The sequence below is a fragment of the Dreissena polymorpha genome, chromosome 8, assembly GCF_020536995.1.
Source record: "Dreissena polymorpha isolate Duluth1 chromosome 8, UMN_Dpol_1.0, whole genome shotgun sequence".
Classification (NCBI taxonomy): domain Eukaryota; kingdom Metazoa; phylum Mollusca; class Bivalvia; order Myida; family Dreissenidae; genus Dreissena; species Dreissena polymorpha.
The window spans coordinates 90308900-90334345 of record NC_068362.1 but is presented as its reverse complement, the minus strand read 5'-3'; positions in this window follow the sequence as shown (position 1 = coordinate 90334345).

Here is a 25446-nt window from a genome sequence, read left to right as displayed (position 1 = left end):
ACCCTTTACAGTGGAGTGTTACATCATCAGCATACATGTCAGATTCTGATGTTAGTTTTAAAGGTAGATAATTCACGTAAAGTAAAATAACAAAGGTCCTAAAATGAAGCCTTGAGGTACAGCGGGACTTATCATATAGGTCTCTTGTGTTACCCCATCTGCCCGATGAGTTGCGAACGATTCTGTAGATATTATTCAAAAACTTCAAAGACGAATCCGAAAACTGATATAGTTTTACTTTGTGCAGAAGAATGGTGTGGTTTACTAACTGAAATGCTTTTTTGAAGTCCACAAAACAGTTCATATCATATAACTATCGTCCCTACTATTTAACCATGAATCAACGAGTCTGATTAAAGCAGTTTGGCATGAGTGGTTTTGTCTAAAACCCTATTGGTGTTCATTAAGTATACAGGCTTCTTTTAAATATTTATTCATTTGAATGGCTACATATCTTTCAAGTATTTTAGAAATTGTAGGTAATAAAGAGATAGGTCTAAAAGTATTAAGATCATGCTTATCTCCTCCTTTATGGAGAGGTACGACACTTGCTAATTTAAGTAAGTCTGAAAAGATTCCAGTTGACATTGAAGTATTTATTAATATCGTTAGAGGCTGTACACTATTATCTTTGCACAGTTTTAGGATATTGGGTCCTATTCTGTCTAAGCCACTACTTTTATTAGGATAAAGTTTATCAATTAGTGTAGGAACATCCACAGGCGATATATATTCTATTTTGAACTCTCGCTTACCCAATTTTCCATTTAAGAAACATTTTAAAGATTCAAAATGTTCAGGTTTGAAAACTGTTTTCATAATTATATCAGATATGTTAACAAATTGTTTTTGAATTCATTAGCCACAATCTGTTTCCCACTAACATTAACATAGTTTATACTTAATGTATCAGGTAAAATTGCACTTTGATTTTCATTATCATTTTATATGCTTTTGATAGATCGCCACAATTTTTTATTATCTTTCTTCTCTTTAATAACATTATTAAAAACCGCTCTCTTATTTTTCTTAATTATGGAATTGCATTTGATTATCCATATTTAAATGATAAAAATTATTGCAAGCTTCAAATGTATCCCTTTTTAATCTAGCCTGCTTTATTTAATCAAAATAACATGCAGGCCGATGTATGCGTTTAACCCGCTTACTTTTAAGTGGCGCATGCCGGAATAATACTGTGTTTTAATATACTAGTATTGTATATATTCCTTAGGGCCAACATTGGATCTTTGGTAGTTTCTATAATATTCATATCATATTGACATAGATCTTCCAGAAACAGCGATCTATAAGTAATTAGTCCATGTTCGGATAGAGACTGACTTTTAAGTTTACAAAGGAATGTACACGTGGTTGGATAGTGGTCACTGAGGCCTATTACTAGAACATTAACTTCTGATACGCAAGATACTGATGTTGTGTATACATGATCAATTATTTTTGATGACGTTTTATTTACTCTGGTTTGATATTGAACCAGTTGAGTGAGTCCGAAATCAAGTACAGTCTTAACCCATTTTGTATTATTAAATGAATTTGGTGAGGAAAATAAATTCAATTAAAATCGCCAATAACTGACAAATTCATATTAGATGATTCTGCAAATTCCATTTGTTTCTCAACGGAATCTATCCAAGACTGGGGACTTTTTGAGGCACGGTTGATAAAGCATAGAAGATGTGATTTATTGTTTTCGATAGCTACCTGTAGCCAAATAGTCTCAATGTTCGAGGATTCTAGATCAAAGCGACGGACATAGCTTATGTTTTTTTGAGACATACAATGAGTCCATCACCAGCCTTATTTGATATGTCTTTACATTCAAATACGAAGTCGTTCATTAATAGATCTTTATCATTAATTGAACCTGTTAAAAACGTTCCAATCAAACCAAATATATCAACGGATGCTGAAAAATCTAAATTATTTATTACAAAAATTGTGAATAATAGAAAAAGCAAAACACGGAAGAAAACTACCATGCACATACAATGTTTATTGTCTTGATAAAGGCAAATACAATCAAGCGTTTACTTTAACATTAAGGTAAGTAAACCATGTTCTATTTTTAGAAAGGTGGAAACATTATTTAGAGGTTACATTTAATACAATATTTTCTAATACCTAGCCATATATTGTTAACGTATTTCTAAACAAGGCCCTTTTATTGAAATTAAAAACATTCGTGAAACATTAATGAAATGTGCACGAGTGTCGACCTTATTAGAATTAGATAATAGGTTGAAAAATGTGCCATTATTTAAGCATGATAAAACAAATTACGGTACTCAATGCATCACTATCAAACGGGATCTAATCGATATAGATTCAATAGATGTTTATATGCGAATACATTGGCTATTGTTTTTCCCCACAAATAAAAAAAATCCAAAGCGTAATGTTATACATATTCACAAACGAAAGCTGTGAGACGATTGTGGATTTTTCGAATTGTAATGTTTTAAACATGTGTACAATATACTCTTGCGACATGTTTACATATGATAGTAAATAACTGCAATTGAATTACGTTGAGGTGAACGTGTACCGGTAAAATCAATAACGTATGTGATTTGCTGAAAAAACGACATATATGTAGCGTTCTTATATATTAGACTGAAGAAGACAGATGTTTCAAACTTATTTACGTGCAATTGAAGTCAATCGCGACATGAAACAATTGTTATTATTTTAAAACAATTAGAAACGTGTTCAAACAAAACACGTTATTATGTCCTTTTGTTCGGCAATTCAAAGGAAACGGTTACACTCTCTCTTCAATAAGGGTTTTAGACAACCGTTTTTGTTTTTATCAAAGTCGCTTGTATAAGGCTACACATTTAAGCGGAAACACGAAAACACAACTTGCTTCAATATAACTAATACACATGCTGTATTGAAACAAGTAACAACGAGTGCGTCCCGATAGATAATATCGCAGTTACTGGAAAACGCTTATGTTAGTTTGACGTCTTAGTAGGCGAACGCAGTGTGGACACTTTCACAGTGTATAGGATAATAAAGGGCTGCAAACATAATGGGTACGTTTGTGCTTTAATGTTGCACGTTATAGTTATGGTATTTTATTACGCGATTATTTATACAATTTAACTTATATTTCAGAATACTTGTTGATTTTAACGCTATATATTTAAGAAGAATCGTGTTATTCCAATATGATATATGTTTGTAAAAGAAACGTTACTTGTTCGTGTTCCTGTAATAATAATAATAATAATAATAATAATAATAATAATAATAATAAAAATAATAATAATAATATCTTTATTTTCCGAAGGTAACTTATGACAACACATTGATACAAAGTCATGCAAACAATTTAACAATTAAGACAACACATTGATACAAAGTCATGCAAACAATTTAACAATGGCAATCTTATTTTCAATGAGGCCTTCAAACAACTATGGTATGTATAATGTAATTTTGCATAATCATGCAACATGCAGGCTTTGACGTACATAATAGTATTCTAACAGTGTAATAGAAGTGTAATACAAAGCATGTCTATTCCATGAATTCTCTTATATTATTAATTTCTTCTACAATATTGAAATGGTCTCAAGGAACAACAAGAGCACCGAATAACGGGTGCCACGTTTGGCTGCGAAAGCTTGTCAGAATTTTTAATTAGAGGTCAGAGTGACCTTGACCTTTGACTTAGTGACCCAAAATGGGTGTGGCGTGTAGAACTCATCAAGGTGCATCTACATATGAAGTTTCAAAGTTGTTGGTGGAAGCACTTTGATTTTAGAGCCAATGTAAAAGTTTTAGCACGACGCCGGTCGGCGGACGGCGGACGACGAGCCGGCTATGACAATACCTCGGTTTTCTCCGAAAACAGCCTCGCTAATTATTTATTGTCTGAAAGTATTTAAGAATATTAATTTCTTGTTGATTACATTGTCCCATATGCACACACTCGCACGCAGTCAAGCACACACACGCATACATAAACACACATATACACACTTTCATTGACCATATCTTAATTAACACGACAAATAACAATAACAAGAAATTAACAAGAACATTGTACAAAGTCAGAGTTAAAAAAACTACGATTGACAGAAAGTGGCTGATATACACATACATTATAATAACAGAAAACAACATTCATTACCAGTGTTCACAATAGGATATAAAATCATACAACTGTTATGAAGAATAGCCTGCATTTCCTTGCGAAATAAATAGTTAGAAAAATCAATATGCATATATTTCTTTGCAGAAATTAAATCTAAAGTAATCATTACGACACTAATGTAGTATGTAAATAAGAGCATGGCACTCATTTTGCGCCTCAATATGGACATATTTCTTAAGCCTATGTTTGAAAGTGGTGAGAGTGAGAGATTGCCAAATAGTTACCGATATGTTGTCCCATATTTCCATACCAGAGTAACTAAAAGGTTTTTTTAAGGTTTGAATGCGTCAAGTCATTGTTTGATATCGATCTTAAATAGTAATTATTGTTTTTCACCAGTTTTATCAGCTCGTCGATATATGTAGGCGTCAAATTATAAAGAGATTTGCAAATATTTATACTTTATATCATTACGTAATATTACTCTTAAAAACCTTCTTTGCAGCTTTAATATTCTGTTTATGTTTCTAGTATTTGCACATTGCCATGTGACGCATCCATAATCAATAATTTGTATTACGTACGCATTATAGAACATAATTTTCATCTCGGGTATGTATACGCCTGAATAGTGATAATTTCGAAACAAGTTTTGAACAACTTTTATCAATATGGTCCTTCCAATTTAAATGTTTATCAATATTGATACCTATAAGTTTTTAGGGTCGCAACATGTTTTTATTTTGAGTTATTTACAATCAAATTTAGATCTTCTGAATGTTTAAGTTACGGCGCGATTCTATGGTCATGCAATTTGTTTTATCTGGGTTGATTGCCTTATTATTTTTATACACCAATTGTGTGACCTTAGTAAGTCGTCTTGAACTCTGCAATCGTTATATTATACCCTTTACAGTGGAGTGTTACATCATCAGCATACATGTCAGATTCTGATGTTAGTTTTAAAGGTAGATAATTCACGTAAAGTAAAATAACAAAGGTCCTAAAATGAAGCCTTGAGGTACAGCGGGACTTATCATATAGGTCTCTTGTGTTACCCCATCTGCCCGATGAGTTGCGAACGATTCTGTAGATATTATTCAAAAACTTCAAAGACGAATCCGAAAACTGATATAGTTTTACTTTGTGCAGAAGAATGGTGTGGTTTACTAACTGAAATGCTTTTTTGAAGTCCACAAAACAGTTCATATCATATAACTATCGTCCCTACTATTTAACCATGAATCAACGAGTCTGATTAAAGCAGTTTGGCATGAGTGGTTTTGTCTAAAACCCTATTGGTGTTCATTAAGTATACAGGCTTCTTTTAAATATTTATTCATTTGAATGGCTACATATCTTTCAAGTATTTTAGAAATTGTAGGTAATAAAGAGATAGGTCTAAAAGTATTAAGATCATGCTTATCTCCTCCTTTATGGAGAGGTACGACACTTGCTAATTTAAGTAAGTCTGAAAAGATTCCAGTTGACATTGAAGTATTTATTAATATCGTTAGAGGCTGTACACTATTATCTTTGCAAAGTTTTAGGATATTGGGTCCTATTCTGTCTAAGCCACTACTTTTATTAGGATAAAGTTTATCAATTAGTGTAGGAACATCCACAGGCGATATATATTCTATTTTGAACTCTCGCTTACCCAATTTTCCATTTAAGAAACATTTTAAAGATTCAAAATGTTCAGGTTTGAAAACTGTTTTCATAATTATATCAGATATGTTAACAAATTGTTTTTGAATGCATTAGCCACAATCTGTTTCCCACTAACATTAACATAGTTTATACTTAATGTATCAGGTAAAATTGCACTTTGATTGTCATTATCATTTTATATGCTTTTGATAGATCGCCACAATTTTTTATTATCTTTCTTCTCTTTAATAACATTATTGAAAACCGCTCTCTTATTTTTCTTAATTATGGAATTGCATTTGATTATCCATATTTAAATGATAAAAATTATTGCAAGCTACAAATGTATCCCTTTTTAATCTAGCCTGCTTTATTTAATCAAAATAACATGCAGGCCGATGTATGCGTTTAACCCGCTTACTTTTAAGTGGCGCATGCCGGAATAATACTGTGTTTTAATATACTAGTATTGTATATATTCCTTAGGGCCAACATTGGATCTTTGGTAGTTTCTATAATATTCATATCATATTGACATAGATCTTCCAGAAACAGCGATCTATAAGTAATTAGTCCATGTTCGGATAGAGACTGACTTTTAAGTTTACAAAGGAATGTACACGTGATTGGATAGTGGTCACTGAGGCCTATTACTAGAACATTAACTTCTGATACGCAAGATACTGATGTTGTGTATACATGATCAATTATTTTTGATGACGTTTTATTTACTCTGGTTTGATATTGAACCAGTTGAGTGAGTCCGAAATCAAGTACAGTCTTAACCCATTTTGTATTATTAAATGTATTTGGTGAGGAAAATATATTCAATTAAAATCGCCAATAACTGACAAATTCATATTAGATGATTCTGCAAATTCCATTTGTTTCTCAACGGAATCTATCCAAGACTGGGGACTTTTTGAGGCACGGTTGATAAAGCATAGAAGATGTGATTTATTGTTTTCGATAGCTACCTGTAGCCAAATAGTCTCAATGTTCGAGGATTCTAGATCAAAGCGACGGACATAGCTTATGTTTTTTTGAGACATACAATGAGTCCATCACCAGCCTTATTTGATATGTCTTTACGTTCAAATACGAAGTCGTTCATTAATAGATCTTTATCATTAATTGAACCTGTTAAAAACGTTCCAATCAAACCAAATATATCAACGGACCCTGGTTCTCCCATTATAAGTTTGTATTCATCTAATTTTGGAAGAATGTGATGAATATTCAAACTCGCTACATGAATACCATTTTTGCTGAAAGAAAAAAAACGTTTTAATGAATCAACAATTTATCCTTAAAATAATCATTCGCTTTGAGAAAGGGTTTTTTCGACATGTCTACGATTTTGTTAACATTTAGACACTGGTATGAATCATCATTGCAATTACAAAATGTAACAACGTACATGTACTTTTAGAAACATAAAAAGTGTCAACTTGAATATTATAGTCATACATTATTTTGTTACATTCATTACATATAGTGTTTAGTTTTTAAAATGGGTTTTCATGAGTTAATAAGTCAGAGGTGGTATGTCCGTCAGTGTTTTCCTTCCATAATCTGTGATTTCGACAATCTTCTGTCGAGTGGTTTGCTAAACCGCAATGTCTGCATGGTGGCCATCGTCCACGCAGCTGAACATTTCAATCACCAAACTGGCGACCGTTGTTCTGGAAATGGACCCTAATTCCATATGTTGCTGGACAGATAAACTCACACTTATCATAAATCAGCATGAGCATAGGCGCAATCGCTTTCTGGTGCTAATGTCAATTAGAATCTGTTGAAATATTTTTATAATTTTCCCTTCACTTGCAATCCGTTGGATAATATATATGCCATCCATTAAACGACATAATTTAGTAATATGCAAAGACATATATCTGTTTGCTAGAGTTTTGGGAAAGTTCTGCCATCTCTCCAACATAGTCGATGTAAATATCGACAATTATATAGACAACTGGGAGAGCCTTATCAATTGTAAAACGTGATACCGTGATTACAAGTTGATACATTCACCAAATATGGATTTGTATCTGTTAAGTTTATTTAAACACGGAATTAGGACATTGTTTAATTGAACACTATATGCATTTGTAATTATGTTTTTGTTTGGCTTCTGACGTTGAATAAACTATGTAAATAGACTTTTACAAATATGTATCAAAAATTGAATATGACAAAATCGACATAATTCAAAATTAAGTTTAAACGTGTACATATTTCGCATTATTTATGGTATATTGGTTTATGGTCAGCAATCAAAATCAATAAAAAAAACATGTCGGCATTGTACATCACGGAGACTATCGGCTAAAGGTACTTACACAATTTAGCAATTACATGATACCATTAGTGATCTATATAATATGTAGTGTTATTTAATATGACATTCGATTCAATTATGTAAATACATGTTTATGATTAAAAGTTAAAAGACAATAACAGGAATTATTTTGAAAATTGGGTCAACCATACCGGATTGTCATCACAATGCATTGCATTGAAAGTTCGGCGACGGAGACCACAATTTGGTTCACTAGGTATGTTGTTTCTTATTGTCTCATGCCGGTCGGTTTGTAAATGACCATGTGACATGTATGAGAACCGTGTACGGGTAATACCAGATCGGGCTTTATGGTGAAGCTTCATCAGCACTTCGTGTATGTTTTACCGTTAGTCGGGGTATCTAGATTGCGTAACGCATTACGAAGAGTAAAATCACTGTACTTGCCTACTGACCATAAGCATCATTTTAGTTATCATACAAAGAACACCATATAAGATCGGTTTTAAATTCCGAAAACTTTTTTTTACTGATATCTTCGACTAGATTTGTTGTATGAATTACAGTTAATCATTGTATTCCTAACCAGAAAGTGTAATGTTCTGTTATTTATAAATGTTGCAGTATGTTGTTTGTGTTTATATTATCGTGGTTTACCATGTGTTACAAACTTTGCTTAGTTGTTTGTGCCTAATATTCATAGGTGATACTGATGACTTCTTAAAGAGCTCTTTGAATGACGAAGAACGAGTTAATGTAAAGTCCTCCAACATCGTTTTCATAATATTTAGAATAACATGTCTGTGTTATTGTGCTATGTCAAATAAATTTGAGCGGTCATTCCAAAAGCACTCGAGACATACCAGTTCTTGCACTCTCAATTTAAAGGAATAATGAACGGCCAGAAACATTAGTAGGAGAGAAGTTCTAATTAACCGATGCTTATCTTGCATGTACGGAAAGTGACCGATAGCTTTTAACAAACAGGACGATAATACAATTTGTAAAATTTCTTCTTTTGTTTAGAGGAATGGCAATAACACTTTTTAACTCTATCGAACTGAACGGAGCAACTGTCTAGATTATAGACAGGAATAAAAGACTCTCAAGAAATGGTATCATTTGAGCACGAGAGCAATTTCTCCAGTCGCTAGTATTTTATGCTTAGCAAATAACCAATTTCCTCTGCAAAACAATACTTTATGTGCAACATAACGCTTAACATCACACTAATTGACGCTTGGCGCACTTGCAGACAACGCTGTCGAGTCGTATGTTGTGGCAATAAAATTGATTATGTTTGTTTCCTGAAAGCTTTGATCTAAATATATAACCAGTTATCTTGTTGTATTACTACAATATTTCGCCCCATTGGTGCGAAAAGGTACCATGTGCCTTCTTATTTAAATTACACATGGTTCAGTTTTACACCTATTTGGCGATGTGTTCTGGACTTGCTTTAGAATTTCATAAAAACGAATATTCGTTTATTATTCCAAACTATTATATTCAACGTATTATTTTAGGCTAGCACTATTTGAACATGTATACATCGCATGCATGTTTCGCACTGCGTCGTTAAAATCGAAAATGCGTTACAAATTATTTGATATAACTTAATTTTGTTATGACAAAATAATTGAGCTATTGCGTTCATATTTTTTAATTGGCGTAGTTTAACTCACAATTAAGCGCAAACGAAGTAATTTCCCATTGCTTAATTATGTTAAACATAATTAAAGTAATGTATACTATTCAAGATTTCAAATGTATGTATGTATGTATGTGTGTGTGTGTGTGTGTGTGTGTGTGTGTGTGTGTGTGTGTGTGTGTGTGTGTGTGTGTGTGTGTGTGTGTGTGTGTGTGTGTGTGTGTGTGTGTGTGTGTGTGTGTGTGTGTGTGTGTGTGTGTGTGTGTGTGTGTGTGTGTGTGTGTGTGTGTGTGTGTGTGTGTGTGTGTGTGTGTGTGTGTGTGTGTGTGTGTGTGTGTGTGTGTGTGTGTGTGTGTGTGTGTGTGTGTGTGTGTGTGTGTGTGTGTGTGTGTGTGTGTGTGTGTGTGTGTGTGTGTGTGTGTGTGTGTGTGTGTGTGAGGGTGTGTGCGTGCGTGCGTGCGTGTATGTCTGTCTGTCTGTGTGTCTGTCTGTATGTCTGTATGTCTGTATGTCTGTATGTATGTATGTATGTATGTATTTATGCATGCATGCATGCATGTATGTATGCATGTATGTATGTATGTATGCATGGATAGATGGATGGATGCATGGATGGATGCATGGATGGATGCATGCATGCATGCATGGATTGATGGATGGATGGATGGATGGATGGATGGATGGATGGATGGATGGATGGATGGATGGATGGATGGATGGATGGATGGATGGATGGATGGATGGATGGATGGATGGATGGATGGATGGATGGATGGATGGATGGATGGATGGATGGATGGATGGATGCATTGATGGATGCATTGATGGATGGATGAATTGCTGGATGGATGGATGGATGCATGCACGCATGCATGGATGCATGGATGGATGGATGGATGGATGGATGGATGGATGGATGGATGGATGCAAGGATGGATGGATGCATGCATGCATGTATGTATGTATGTATAAATGAATGTACAGATGTGGATGATCGGAAAAAGGTACAGATGTGGATGATCGGAAAAAGAGAACAGCTGGAAAGAAAATTATTCACAGAGTTAAGACTTTCCATTTTTAAAAGACTCTTATTAACTTTTATATTACCATATTACTAGAGGAAATAAGCTCGATGCAATATAGTAAATATACTTTAAATTGAACAGCTTGTTCCATTAACGTTATATATCTATAGATAGTATATTTCGAAGTTTATCACCAGTTTGGCCTATGTAATATTTTTTCCGCCCTAGATGCGCCATTTGTGGTTATATTATTGAAGGGAATTCTTTTGATTTTAATGGCAAAGTGTTCACAATAAAAACTAATGTCATGTGATATACACAATGTTATTTATGGCATAAGTATGCAATTGATGCAAACATAATTATATAGGCCAAACTGGGGATACACTTAGAAATATGCGATCTGTCCATGAACAACAAATGCGAGACCTGTAAAACAAGGCATTTAGATGAATGTTCACATTATGAACAAACATTAAAAATATTTCCATTTTTTAAGCTATGTTCGAACAATATTTCAGCTACGTTAGCAAAAGAACAACATTTTATACATGTATTTAAACCCCAATTAAATTGCATTAAATATGTATTGACGTTATTACGTAATAATTTATATGACGTTATCTCAATGACATGTTGACGTTGTAATATATTGTATTATGCCCTGATGAGCTGTGCGAAACGCGTTGGCTACATCAATATAATTATGTTTAAAATCCCAGACACGAGTTTTTACTTTTATTATTTATGAGAAACGATAGTTTAATGCATGTGCTTAAACACCATTTAAGCCCGCACAAGCCTTTCAAGGCCGATACTTTCCAACTTAAATGGACTGAAGACACTTATTCCACGGGAAACATTGAAAAATGTCGTCCCTGAACAGGCTTATCTGGGGCGACACTGTACGCACATGCATTAAGCACAGTTTTCCCAAAATGCGGCTCCAATTATCCTAATGCTGCAGGTGTTTAACAATTATCCTTCACTCAACTACTGCATTATTGAAAAACACTATCTACTTGTTTTGAAGGTTCAATCTCTCGTCGCTTGTAATACACGCCTTCAGCGTATATATGCATCACCGTTTAATGTAATTGCTCACGCCTTTGTCTGTTTTTGTCCGAACTGCAAATGAATATTTTTCTAATCGATGCTTCGGATGATCAATTATTAATTTCATTCACGTCTATGCCACTTTTCTCTGAGTGTTTATTTAATGCGTGAGAAATACTTAAAAATAGTATTCCCGAAACAGTATCGATCAATAGAAACAATTAAACAGATATAAATATACTTAGAAAAGCATATATAGTAATGGTTGGCCGACACTTTATTAATCCCCCTGGTGATTATTACGTGACTTTTGTATTTAAGAGGCATATCAAATCATGATAGTTCTTGTTTATGTATGAAAGGCCGCGCACCTATTAGTTATAGCAACATCTGTTTCACAGACGAAACAGAAGTATCCTTTCAGATTTATGTTGTAAACACGATCTCAATAAGTATCCTTTACCTTGCTTGGCAAGATGCATATTTTACTGTTCATTTATTTCTTTACCAATAACAATATGTATGTCGGGAAACTGAAAACATGTCACTTTACTAAGCGTTTATATATCCACATACCGAGTTGTATTTTCCTAGCAAAAGTAGTTTTTGAAGAGGCCATACGTTTCTCATGGTATATTTTATAGTATAGAAAGTACTTGAATTGTTTCCACACACTAGCTTAAGCTGTGTTTGAGTAATCGCAGAATCAGGAATTTTCTTAAAGCATATGGGCCGGTCGCCAAAAAACTGATATAACGTGATTAGTTCACATATTGTTATCTATACACAAACCGAAGTGTATTAACCTATTAATTGAGTGCTCAGATTTGGACACACACACATGCAAACATACGGACGGATTGAAACACGGACCGAACGGGTGCAAACCGGTTATATTCGTCAGACCTTTAACATTGTGTTTGTGTCAATCGAATACTAAATGAGATGCAAAGCCATTCATAATATAACCAAATTTAGAAACATTTAGCTCTCAATATGAGTTGAGTCATTCAAGGTCACATATTTAAATGACACAAATATTCGCATATCCATAAAGCAATTCGGTCAATTTTATAAATACAATGGGCGGGATGCAGAGCTATTGTCCAGAAAAATTCAGAGGGCTGAAAGGGTAGGCTTTTTGTACGGATAAGACACAGTAACTAACTGTAAAGGCGATGTTTGATGGGCGAGCTACCAGTGCGTTCTGATATTAGTTTCGCAGTTTAACGCCAACAGTTGGAGTAGCTTTCTATCTTAAGCGCGGTCCGTTTGATATTTTACAGGACGTTTGATTACTTCTACAATGGGTATGCAATCTATTTACCATTCATTCCAGTGAATGCATTTGTATTTATTAGCATGCGATATAAATGTATGGAATTCATGGTCAAATGAACCTTTTTATTTGTTTAAAGTTCCAACTATGTATTTTCTTAAAGATGGAAATGCATTTTTGATGCATTTCTAAGGGCGGCAATAGTGAGTTGAAGCAAAGCAACGACTGTGACAAATATATACATGTGTGATGTGTGAATACGGACCGTGTCAATGCACTTAACATTTTAAATTGATTCTTAAATTGTAGCATGGAATTTCATTTTTTTTTAACAGATAAAACAAACAAGGAATGCAGTATGTCACGCATATATGTCAGACTGAGAGTATATGCAATATATATTCACATAGATTATTCTGCTGAAACACAAAACACTTGCTCAATCAATTGCTATTATTAATTATTTATAGACGAAGTATAACATGATACAATGTGTTGTTTTTACAAATGCGATATACTTACACTTTTCATAAAGACTGCACTCACAACATAATTATTTATATGAAAAACATGTTTTTTAGATGTGAGTAGTACTAGTATTCATTAATCCGCCAATGTGTGCAGTGTCTAGTAACATAAGCTTCAAATGATTTTTTAAACATCACCTGAACCCATATCCTGCCTTTAAAGATGCCAGTAAACATCATAAGCTGTTTATGCCAATAAATCATGTTACGCATAATGAAAGTCTTCTCCGTGTTTCCGTATAAATATCCATATGGAAATGTGGATAAGTAAATTCATCCACATAAGTATACATATATGAATCAAACTTTGCCGTTTAATGTTATAATATAATTATTGCATAGAGTTTTCCGCACTATATCTCATATTTTGTATTGTGCATGAAACTATTATAGTTCGTGTGTAGATATTGTCATTGACAGTAGTTATCGATGAATTGGATATTATTATTTTCTTAGTGTTTGTATTATGCTCCAGCCTGTATATATTCTTATTAACTTAAAATATTTATAGAAATAATGATATAAAATAAAAAGTACAAACTTACATCAAAATGGTTAAATCTCGATGTAAGTTTTGTGATCTTGGAACAAACGTGAGGTTTGGTGCGTATATTAATCGATGTAACAGTTTTTGTTTCTTCTTTTTGTATTAACTCTTCTAAGGCGGTAGCAACATAAGTATACATAATTCGTGGTATAAATCTTTGATTGTGTTACATTTCTCCACTACTATTCAGAAACGCATACTAATCTTAATTTTATTTGCTTCCTGAAAGATTCTAGAAACCCTTTCATTTTTTTCGAAGTATATATTATACATTGACGCTACACTATCGTGGACTACACACTTCAATATTATAAATCGCTTGATTAATTAGTTTATGGTCAACATCAAATTTGATCAATTTAAAGTTTATTGTTTTGCGTATCGTTCCACATCAAAATATGCTTACTAATCGATATACCCGACAGTTTAAAGAAGACAAATACATAACAAACATCACATACAAATCATTAAAAGAGAACTTCAAGATTTCACCAACAGACTCTATGAAAGAGCAGGAGCATACGGGTTGGAGGTCTGCATGGATAACCCGAAGATCATGGTGAACAGCACGACCAACACCATTGCAGATATCACCATGAACGGCGAGAAGCTAGATTGCGTGACCAGCTTCAAGTAATTTGGTGCAATCCTGTCCTAGGATGTTACCAGTACCGCTGAGGTCCGAATAAGAATTGCCATGGCGACCGCAGCGATGGCCAGACTGAGCAGGGTATGGACAAGCTGTTCCATCAGCTTTCCCACCAAGTAGAGGCTCTATAAGTCCCTCGTTGTCTCAATCTGACTCTACGGCTGCGAGACCTTGAAGTTTCACACGGATAAATAACACGGGATACAGGCACGTGAACTTATGTTTCTACAAAACTGCTCCGCATCTCCTACACGGAGCACAAGACCAACGAATACGTCCGGAATATGACTGCAACACTTGGTGGTGCACGAGAGCTCCTACTGGCGACTGTAAAACGACGAAAGCTGGGTTTGTTTGGACACGTCACTAGCCATGACTCTCTGTGACAGACCTTTCTCTAGCCGCAAGAAGAATAGCTGGATTGACTATATAAAATAGTGGATATCCCTTACTCTGGTTGAATTACTGTTAGCATCACAAAACATACTCGACAAGATGATTTCTGTATCGTCGTCCCTAATTGCCCCCTCACCGATCGGCTAAGACTTTTTTATTGATATCTTTGAAGTAATTGAGCGGTTTGAAAATGAAGCTTTTATTATATGTGGTGATTTCAATTTAGTTATAGATCCTGAATCAGAATATTTCAATTACACATAGTTGAAATATCCTATAGATACAAATAAACTCTTAAAATTAATTGAATATTACAATCTTGTAGATCCCTACCAACAACATAACCAGTCACAACAATGATCTACATACAACAGGTTAGGCTGTATATATTTCAATCACATTAGATTTCTTGCAGTACTTTAAAATACTTGCATTGAAGTTTACAATCGGATCACGCATTCCTTACTTTAAACTTATTTTGAAGCAGCTTTTCTCAAAAATCAGGTCTTTGGAGACATTATATATCTTTACTGTAAAATATTTTGTATGTACAAGATATAAACAAGAACAATGAGGATATTAAACTTCATTACGCATTGAAATTCCGTACAATTAGTTACAATTTACCATAGGTGATACATTTGTTTTGAATCTTTGCTAATTACATGTAGGGGCAAATCTATACCATATGGGTTTTCAAAAAATAGGAAACACAACTTAAAGATAGCAACAAGAATGAAAGAGTTTGAAGATTTTTTTCAGATAAAACAATTTGCCAACTTAAACATTTGAAAACTGCAATACTAGTAAGTATTCAGATTACACTTTTATAAGGATACATGATAAGATCCAAATTTCAGAGAAAAGCCATCCAAATATTGTTGCAGCCTATATAAAAACAATACAATAGCAAAAAACAATATATAAAGTAAAAAATGAAGAAAGGATTAAATAACTGGCCAAACAGATATCCTTAATTCAAAAACATCTTATAATCAATCTCTTTATACGCAAGACATTAATGTAAAAGGACTGCTTTGCCAGAAATGAAATCAGAGGGAGTCATTTTCCATCGAAGGTATCATAACTACAAAGGTGGCTTCAACAGTTTTATACAATATTTCAAATAATAAAAGTCCAGGCAGTTTTGACTTCAGTGCGGATTTTAATAAAATGGTCTGGAAAGAACTGGTACTTTTGATGTCAGATCCTTAAAGGGATCTTTTCACGGTTTGGTAAATTGACAAAATTGAAAAAAGTTGTTTCAGATTCGCAAATTTTCGTTTTAGTTATGATATTTGTGAGGAAACAGTATTACTGAACATTTACCATAATCCAATATAGCCATAACAAGTATCTTTTGACGATTTGAAAACCTAAAAATTATAAAGCGTTGCAACGCGAAACGATTGAATAATTTGGAGAGTTCTGTTGTTGTCGTTTAAATTTACGAAACAACGAAGATTGCTTATATAATGTATAAAATATTTCAATTTTGTATACCCGGCGGAATAGCCGAGAGAGCTAATGCGTTTTTACTTCAGACTTACTCCAGGACTCCGGGGGTCACTGGTTCGAGGCCTGGTTCCGGCTACTTTTTTCCCTTTTTTAATTTTATTCTTGATTTTTTACTGGAGCTTTAAAGATCCAATGTTTACATTTATCAATATAAAGCATTTAATGACAAACATCATTATGCCAAAATCTGTGAAAAGGCCCCTTTAAATGAAGCTTTTTTGTGGAACTTATCTAAAACACAAACTCGAGGTTTTATATCACGTGTTCCAAATGGTGTTAAATCTAGGCTTTACATACAAAGCTGGCGTCAAATTACTCTTTTAAATATTGTTTATAAAATTGTCTCTAGAGTAATAGCTAACAGATTTAAATTATTTATGGGTAATTTAATTCATAACGATCAGACGGGATTCATTAAAGAGGGAAACATAGGGGAAAATTTAAGGATAACTTGTGATAGTATGCACTATACTGAGGAAAATGAGATCCCAGGCTTACTTCTCCAAATTCATTTCGAAAAGGCTTACAATGCATACACTTACCTACTTTAATTTCGGTCCTAAGATAAAGCGTTGGTTTGAGCTTTTTTATAAAGATTCTAAATCCTCTTTTTTTGCTCAGTGCGATTACATATCTAACTACTTTTCCTATTGAAAGAGGCTGCAGTCAAGGAGATCACCTCTTGTTACATTTGTATCCTCTGCATCAAAGTTTGGTCCCACGTATTAAGAGATAACAATAATATAAAAGGTATAACCATTCATGGACTTGAAGCTAAATTGACCAAGTTTTCTGATGATACTACTATTGTATTAGACGGTACTGAACAATCCCTGAATGAAACACAGACTGTTATACACAATTTTGCAAAATTAAATTAATTTAAAAATTAAAATTCTAAATGAAAATGTTGATGAAACAAATTTGTATGGATTGGCAAGCACGCAAACATGTATAGTATCTTTTCCATAAAAAATAGATGTAAATATATAATTTGATACAAGACTGCTTTAAATTGCTTGGTATTAATTTCCATGATGACCTGTACAAAATGTTAAAAATAAATTACGCCAAAATTAATGTTAAAATGAAAAATATTACAAACAATGGGAATAGAAGAATTCTAACACCAATCGGAAAGATTGTTATTGTGAAAACAGTCACTGTGCCAGTATTCAAAAACAATTCATATCATTGCCTAGACTTCCCAATGCCATTCTAAATTGAATAACGTACTCAAATTTCAATTTTGTTTTATCATCATCAACATCACCATCATCATCATCACCACCATCAGCAGCAGCAGCAGCAGCAGCATCATCATCAGCATCATCATCATGGTTTTTATTATAAGTATCGTTTTCATTCCCATCGTCATAATCAATATCCGTGCGTTCAAACTGACAACCAATCAAACTGAATTCCCACTTTAATCTTTATTATAGTCACCTTTTTTATGTGATCAATATTACTCGGAGAGAAAAGACAAAACGTTCACCTTTTCTGTGAATTTCAACGCCTGACAATACCATGAACAGATTAGGCATTACAATAAGCCTATTTGCACAGACACATGGGAATTTCGCTCATTATTGGCAATTTGGTATTTCTATACGACTACGAAAATGAAGAGCACCATGCATTAATTTGTGAGGAAATCAATTTTAAATCTCGTAGTTTCAAGAAGTTTCAAATCGTATCTCAGGTGTCTGTTAGATTGAATTTGTAATTGTATCTCACTTCCCGTTCTCCTTCAAACTGATTCGCATAAATGATAAAATATTTGCTTATAATTCTTAAATATTCATTTGTGAATTAGTATTTGCCTTATACAATAAGGAATATATACATATGTACAATAACGAATATGTAAATGTCTACACAAACAATAAAGACGGTATAGTATTTTGAATATCGAGTCGGAGTAAGACTCTATCAAAACACGCGTCTGTTAATTGTTTAAAAGAACAAAAAGATCCTGGTTGCCTCGGTGTTATGAAAAGTGTGTTCGCCTAGCAGAATGAACGTCACGTTTTAGATCCCCACTGTGAAAGTGTGTTAGATCTTCCCCAAAGACACCAAGTACTTGATCTAGGCACAGGAAAAAAAACGAGGGCGTTTCCATAAAAATGAGGCTTTCGATGCAATCGATATAAAATAAATAGGTTTAAACTAAAAAGAACAAATGAAGAATAAATGTTTACAACATATTTGGATAATGGTTATAGAAATATATAAGTTAAACTGTGGGATGTAATGAGACATAGCTTGTTGAAATATATCGAGAATAATTTTGGCTGCGTATTTTCCCACGACATCGTTTGTACATGTCATATATTGCCAGCACGTGTGATACTGATTTCAAGAGAAAAAACGAAACACAAGAACACTTTATTTGTTTCACAGGTCACATAAAACATTTTGCTTTATCTACGCATTTTTCTTGGCTAATAGTTAAGCAATTTTGTTGTACAGAAGTGTTTTACAATTATCTATCATCGAGCAAATGCTTTTAAAAATGTGTATACCCAATGACGCGCAAACATATTCGATTAGTTTAATATGTTATGTCTTAATAATAACAAAGTGAGTTTACCTGAATTTTTCAGCTATTAATGTTACATTCAAAAGTAAACATACAATATTTTCTGTGACATATAACAAATGAAATTACTCAATATATCGTTTTGTAAGTGAACACACGTATAATAGACCCTTTTCACAATTCTACCGTTGTTGCTATTTTTAGATATCACTTGACTCGCAGAACTCCAAAACGAGACTGAACGTGTATAAATTTTCAATAGTCCCGCGCAACGCCGCATCTGATTTCAACCTCTTCACGCTTTTGAACATTCGGAGATGTAACTACTTAGAAAACACAATATGACATTGTCAGAATAAGGTATAAATATGTACTTGACATTATAAAGTCAAAATATTTAATAAATTGTCTTGATTAAAATACTTGTTTTTCTTTATTTTTTTACACATTTGACGAGCATTGTTAGAGCTTTTATATCGCGCTGATTGAATAAAGATCTATCTTGTTTATTGAGACATATGTGGTTCAATAGCCCCTGTGTTCCGGATAAACCCATTATCTCGTTATGATCAGATACTGTGCCGACAAATACTAAATAGCAGCATGGTGTCATAAACCACCCGTGGTAGATGCCTGGTCATTGGACATCATGTATGGCACCCTAATGTCTTATCGTGGTGAAAGTATTACGTAGTCATTTCTAAGACTAATGTAATGCCAAATACTCAAACTAAATACTGTATAGATATTAGCCAGTTTAATCATAATAATACAGAGAATGCCGGACATTCTTCCTAGCCTATTTTTCACACAGTCGGACATTCGTTCCTATGTTTTTTTGACAACCTGAACATTCGTTCCTTCGTTATTTTTACAATGCGGATAATGGTTCCTATATCATTTTGACAGCCCGGACATTCGTTTCTTCGTTATTTGGACAGCCCGGAGATTCCTTCCTCAAAAATTGCTATACCGGTCATTATTATCCCATTTTATCAAAATAATATGACCCTCTGGGAGTTTTATCCGATATTTTAATATGTCGTTATTAAAATAGTAAAAAAATAATGTTCTCATAATTTATTATGTCATGTTATACTTTATATTGTTGTAATATTTTATTGTGATCATGAGAATGAAAACGTCAAAAACTATTCGAATATATCGACTTACACTGAAATCTCTAATTTGCCAAACCTTGCAGAAATCTGGGCGTTAAAACTATGTAGGAGTATATATATCCGATCTGTCAAAATAATGTTGGAACGATTGTCCGGGATGTTTAAAAAGCGTGGAAATGAAACAACGTATGAACGAATGTCCGTCTTGTCAAAATTAGCGTAGGAACGATTTTCCTTGTGAAAGAATGTTCGGATACATAATTAAGTGCTAAATACTTATAAATGCATTTGAAATATTTATTATCTTTTATGCTAAACACGAAACCTATTTAGCGGGTCCCGCTAAAATAAAACTCCGTAATTACATAGTCTTATAAAGAGTATTCGTTAGTGTATGGAAGAACACTTTTAAAACAAGCATTTTAATTTACCGGGGTCAAAGCGTGTTTCCGAATATTAAACACACACACACGCACGCACGCACGCACGCACGCACGCACGCACGCACGCACGCACGCACGCACGCACACACACACACACACACACACACACACACACACACACACACACACACACACACACACACACACACACACACACACACACACACACACACACACACACACACACACACACACACACACACACACACACACACACACACACGCACACACACACACACACACACACACACACCCTCACACACACACACACACACAACAGATTGATGACATGAAGTGACATAAATAAATATATTTATCACTCAAAATCACGTTTAAAGAGAAAATCAAGGCCCATGCATAGACAGTTCAGTTTTCTCCACGTTCGTTTTTTTTCCACCTGTGTAAAAGAATTCTACAATATAGACTTTCACTGTAAAAGAACATTCATAAAAGTAAAACGAAAAATGACATAACATTTAAAAAGTTTAGGTGCTTTGTATTTTCTATTGGTTTTTCTTCTGATTGATTCAACACACATTTTACACGTTCGATCGTTCGTGAAGAATATTACAGACCAATAAACATACCTTTAAGAATTTAAATATAATAACGTTTTTTACTATACAATTTCTGTATATCTTTGTTTTGTGCAATTATCAATATTTATTCTTCAGATCACATTTGCTCTGATGACAACGGGTTTCTTGAATTTGAATCAAGATTAAATAAAATGGTTATAATTACACACGAATACACTAGTGGTAATATATGGCTTTCAAATATGACTAAGTTGTGAGAATGTTTATTGTATAATCCCTCATCAATTTATTGACTAAAGAACACATCCATGTATTTGCCGCAAGTGTTACTAGTGTCAGTGCCTATTAAAATCCCGAATGTAATTAATAAAAATCAACTGATTTATAATCATCGATATTCTCCGCCAAAGATCTATACACGTTCATCCTCGTTCTGAAATTTACACACCACGTGATATCTAAAAATAGTAACGGTGGTCGGAATGTGAAACTGGTCTATTAAAACATATACAGTGGGGTTAGGGATTTTGTTCCGCAAATACGGGGTTGCGTAGGGATGAATATTTTTAGGGATTAATCTCTAACAATCCTTTTTTTATGGATTAATCTTGTAGGGATTGTTTGGGTTGAAAACGGATTATTTGGGAATGTTTGGGATGCTAGCACTCTGCGCATGCGTGCGGCTAAAAAGGCGGAGTTTAGAATGTTAGCTTTTGCTATGACTGCGCACGCGTACGGCTGAAAAGGCGGAGTTATTATTGCGAGCTGTTACTCGCGATAGTAACTCCGCCTTTTCAACCCTACGCATGCGCAGTACTTAAATGTATTAAAGCGACGATCTATAAATAAACAAAGATTGGAAACATCCATTCGGACCAATAGAAAGTATCCGGAATGCGCGCAACGAAAACGAAATCAATATCACGTGACATCAATCGAGGAGACGCTAGTCTCACTCTGTTATCTGGCGTTATCATTCGCTACTGCAGCGTGTCTGCCCGCTTAATTCCAATACATAACATTTCATAACTTCGCACAATAGAACTCAAAACATTTTAATCATGAACAAGTTTCGATATTTGAAGCAGCGTTGATAAATTTAACGTGATTTTTAAATAAAACATAATAGATTTGAAAACGTATGAGTCTCTGAACCAATATTAAGTAATGAAACGTAAAAATGGTATTTTAGGCCGAGTTAGCTTTTTTACAAGTACACCTTTCAATTGCCTTAAACCTAATTATTTCTTTCTGGAACCAATGCTTTAAGAATAAATATAAGAGTGATCTCAAAATCTACAGTCTTTAACTTTAATATTTTCGCGGGTATTAAATAACAATACTTTGAGAGATTATCGGCCGAGTTAGAGTATTTAAAGGCATGTAAATACTTCTCATGAACATATAATTTTAACGGTATTTTAAAATGTACAATACTAAGATTTTTTTTATTTTAGCGTGTTCGGTCTCAGAGATATTCATAACCGATGCATGTTTTTCTTACTGAAAAGTACATATCCGCCTTTGCCTAAAACTTTCATATTCCAAAATTAACATTCTATGTTAGAACAATTAGATTTAATAAAAAAAAGCTTTGGCCGAAAATAAAAAGATATATTTCTGTATTAAATTTTCCAAATAAAGTGATAATTTTAGAATAAACTTTACAACAGGAAACAAATATATTGATTTTAGTTTCGTTTATAACGTACAAATAATATTAGCAAAAAATAAACATTTTGAATGCACTTCTCTTAAAGGGTGTTATGTCTGTGACACCACATGTCTACGTATGTGCTGATAAGATTATCACGATAAGATGCTCAGTTGAATTATCCGAAGGGATATTAAACAATTATAACTCTCTGATTATACTCCTTTAATTGACGTTTCGGCATAATGCCTTTATCAAAACATTGGAAATTATATGTTAACTACATTTTTACGTCTTTTGACTACAAAATTTAAATAACAAAGAAAAATGTTTTTAAACGTCAAATGACGTTGTACATGATGACGTCATAAATGGCGTTATATAAAATGGCGCCAAAAAATGTAAAAATTCGCCAAAAATGAAATGACGTTAAACACTTACATATTGTATCTTAATCCTATGTTAAATGTGTGCTTTATATATTTAATAAATTGATATTTTACAATAAAACAATCATCATCATATGTAATTATAATCTACCTTAACTTATTATCATAAATTAAATAGGGTAAACTTATTTAATGACTCTAATTATTTCAATCCATATCTATGTATAATATTCTAATGATATTTGATTAAATAATCATATATACTTGCTATTCTATATATCATATACACATTATGGACAAGATAAATTGCATAAAGTACTTTTATTTTTACATTCATTTTTGTTGATGATTAATATAAAAAAAAATTCACATATATTTTTTACAAGATAGTTTCCCGTAGCAGGACATCAAGTTGATTTTTTTGTATTTAGTCCATTTGGTGATTGCGTTTGAAACTTCTTTATGAATTCCAATTCTTTAATAAGTCTGTAATAATGGGAACTGTCTCTTATTTGTGTTAACACTGATACACCCATATCCTGCACTCTGTGGCCAGCACCATTGAAATGTTCTGAGATTGGTTTCTCTCTTCGTAGCCGCACGTCAGCCTCGTGTTCTTTGGCACGTTCCTTTAATGATCTGCTTGTCTCTCCGACGTATACCATCTTTTGGCATTTAATACAAAATATACCGTACACCAAGTTATAAATGTTACAGTTCTGTTTTATTGCTTCGTTTGGAATGTCACTTTTTGGGTTGTTATGAAAACCTCTTTTCAACATTTTACAGACTATACAATTAGTCTTACACGATTGTGGTATTAGTTGAAAACGTTTGTTTATTTCTTTGTTTGTTTTTCCATGAACTAAAATGTCACCGATATTCCTATCTCTTCTGTATGCAACTATTGGTACGTCTGGGAATATATTTTTCATTCTGTCTGATTTATATAGTTTGTCTGTATGTTTTCGAATTATTGAGTGGATATTTGGAAGGTTGTTAGAATAAGTTATAAATAGTGGTACTCTCTTGTTGGCTGTTTTATTTGTTTCTTTCTTCTTAAGTAAGTCTTTCCTATTTAAATTATCAACTCGGGATAGTTCATGGTTTACAAATTTATTTGGATATCCTCTTTTTCGTAGATTCTGTTTTAGTTCTTTTTTACGATGTCTGTATTTGTTTTCGTCAGAACATATTCTTTTTAAACGTATTCCTAATTCATAGGGTATTGCTTTCTTCACATTTGTTGGATGGTCTGAGTCATATTGGACATATTGATGTTTATCGGTTGGCTTTGAGTATAAATCAGTTGTTATTTTATTATCTTCTAGTTGAATTTTTGTGTCTAAGAAGTCTATCTGTGTTGTGTTCCATCTTAATTCTACTTTGATGTTTTCATGTATTTTGTTAGCATAGTCGAAAAATTTCATGAGTTCGTCAATTCCATGTGTCCATAGTCCAAACCCATCATCTATGAAACGTTTATAGAATATTGGTTGTTTATTGTATTCAGATAATTGTTCATCCCATTTTCTCATGTAACAACAGGCATAATTTCTCCCAAGTTTCGATCCAATAGCTACTCCCTCTTTTTGTCTGTATTCTTGTCCACAAAATTCGATCACATTATTTTCTAAAACAGTTTCAATCATTTCAATCACCGCTTCAGTGTTGATAGTCTTAGTACAGCGTTCATTTAAAGCTTGTTTGCACGCCTCTAGGCCCTCTTTCTTTGGAATCGATGGGTATAACTTGACAACATCGAAACAGTATAAGATAATTCCTTCTGGTAATGGTGTAGTTATTTCCCTCTCTATAGCGTTTAAAAATGCTGTGGTGTCTCTTATATAGCTTGGTGTTTCTATAACATAGGTTTCTAGCTCCTTTTCTGCTACCTCTGCCATTCTTTCAGTACTTGTTCCAATGCCATTTACGATTGTTCTATACGGGTTGCCTTTTTCATGTATTTTTGGATTTCCTTTGAGTTTCCCTCTTGATGGATATTTTGGTATCAAGTATTGTT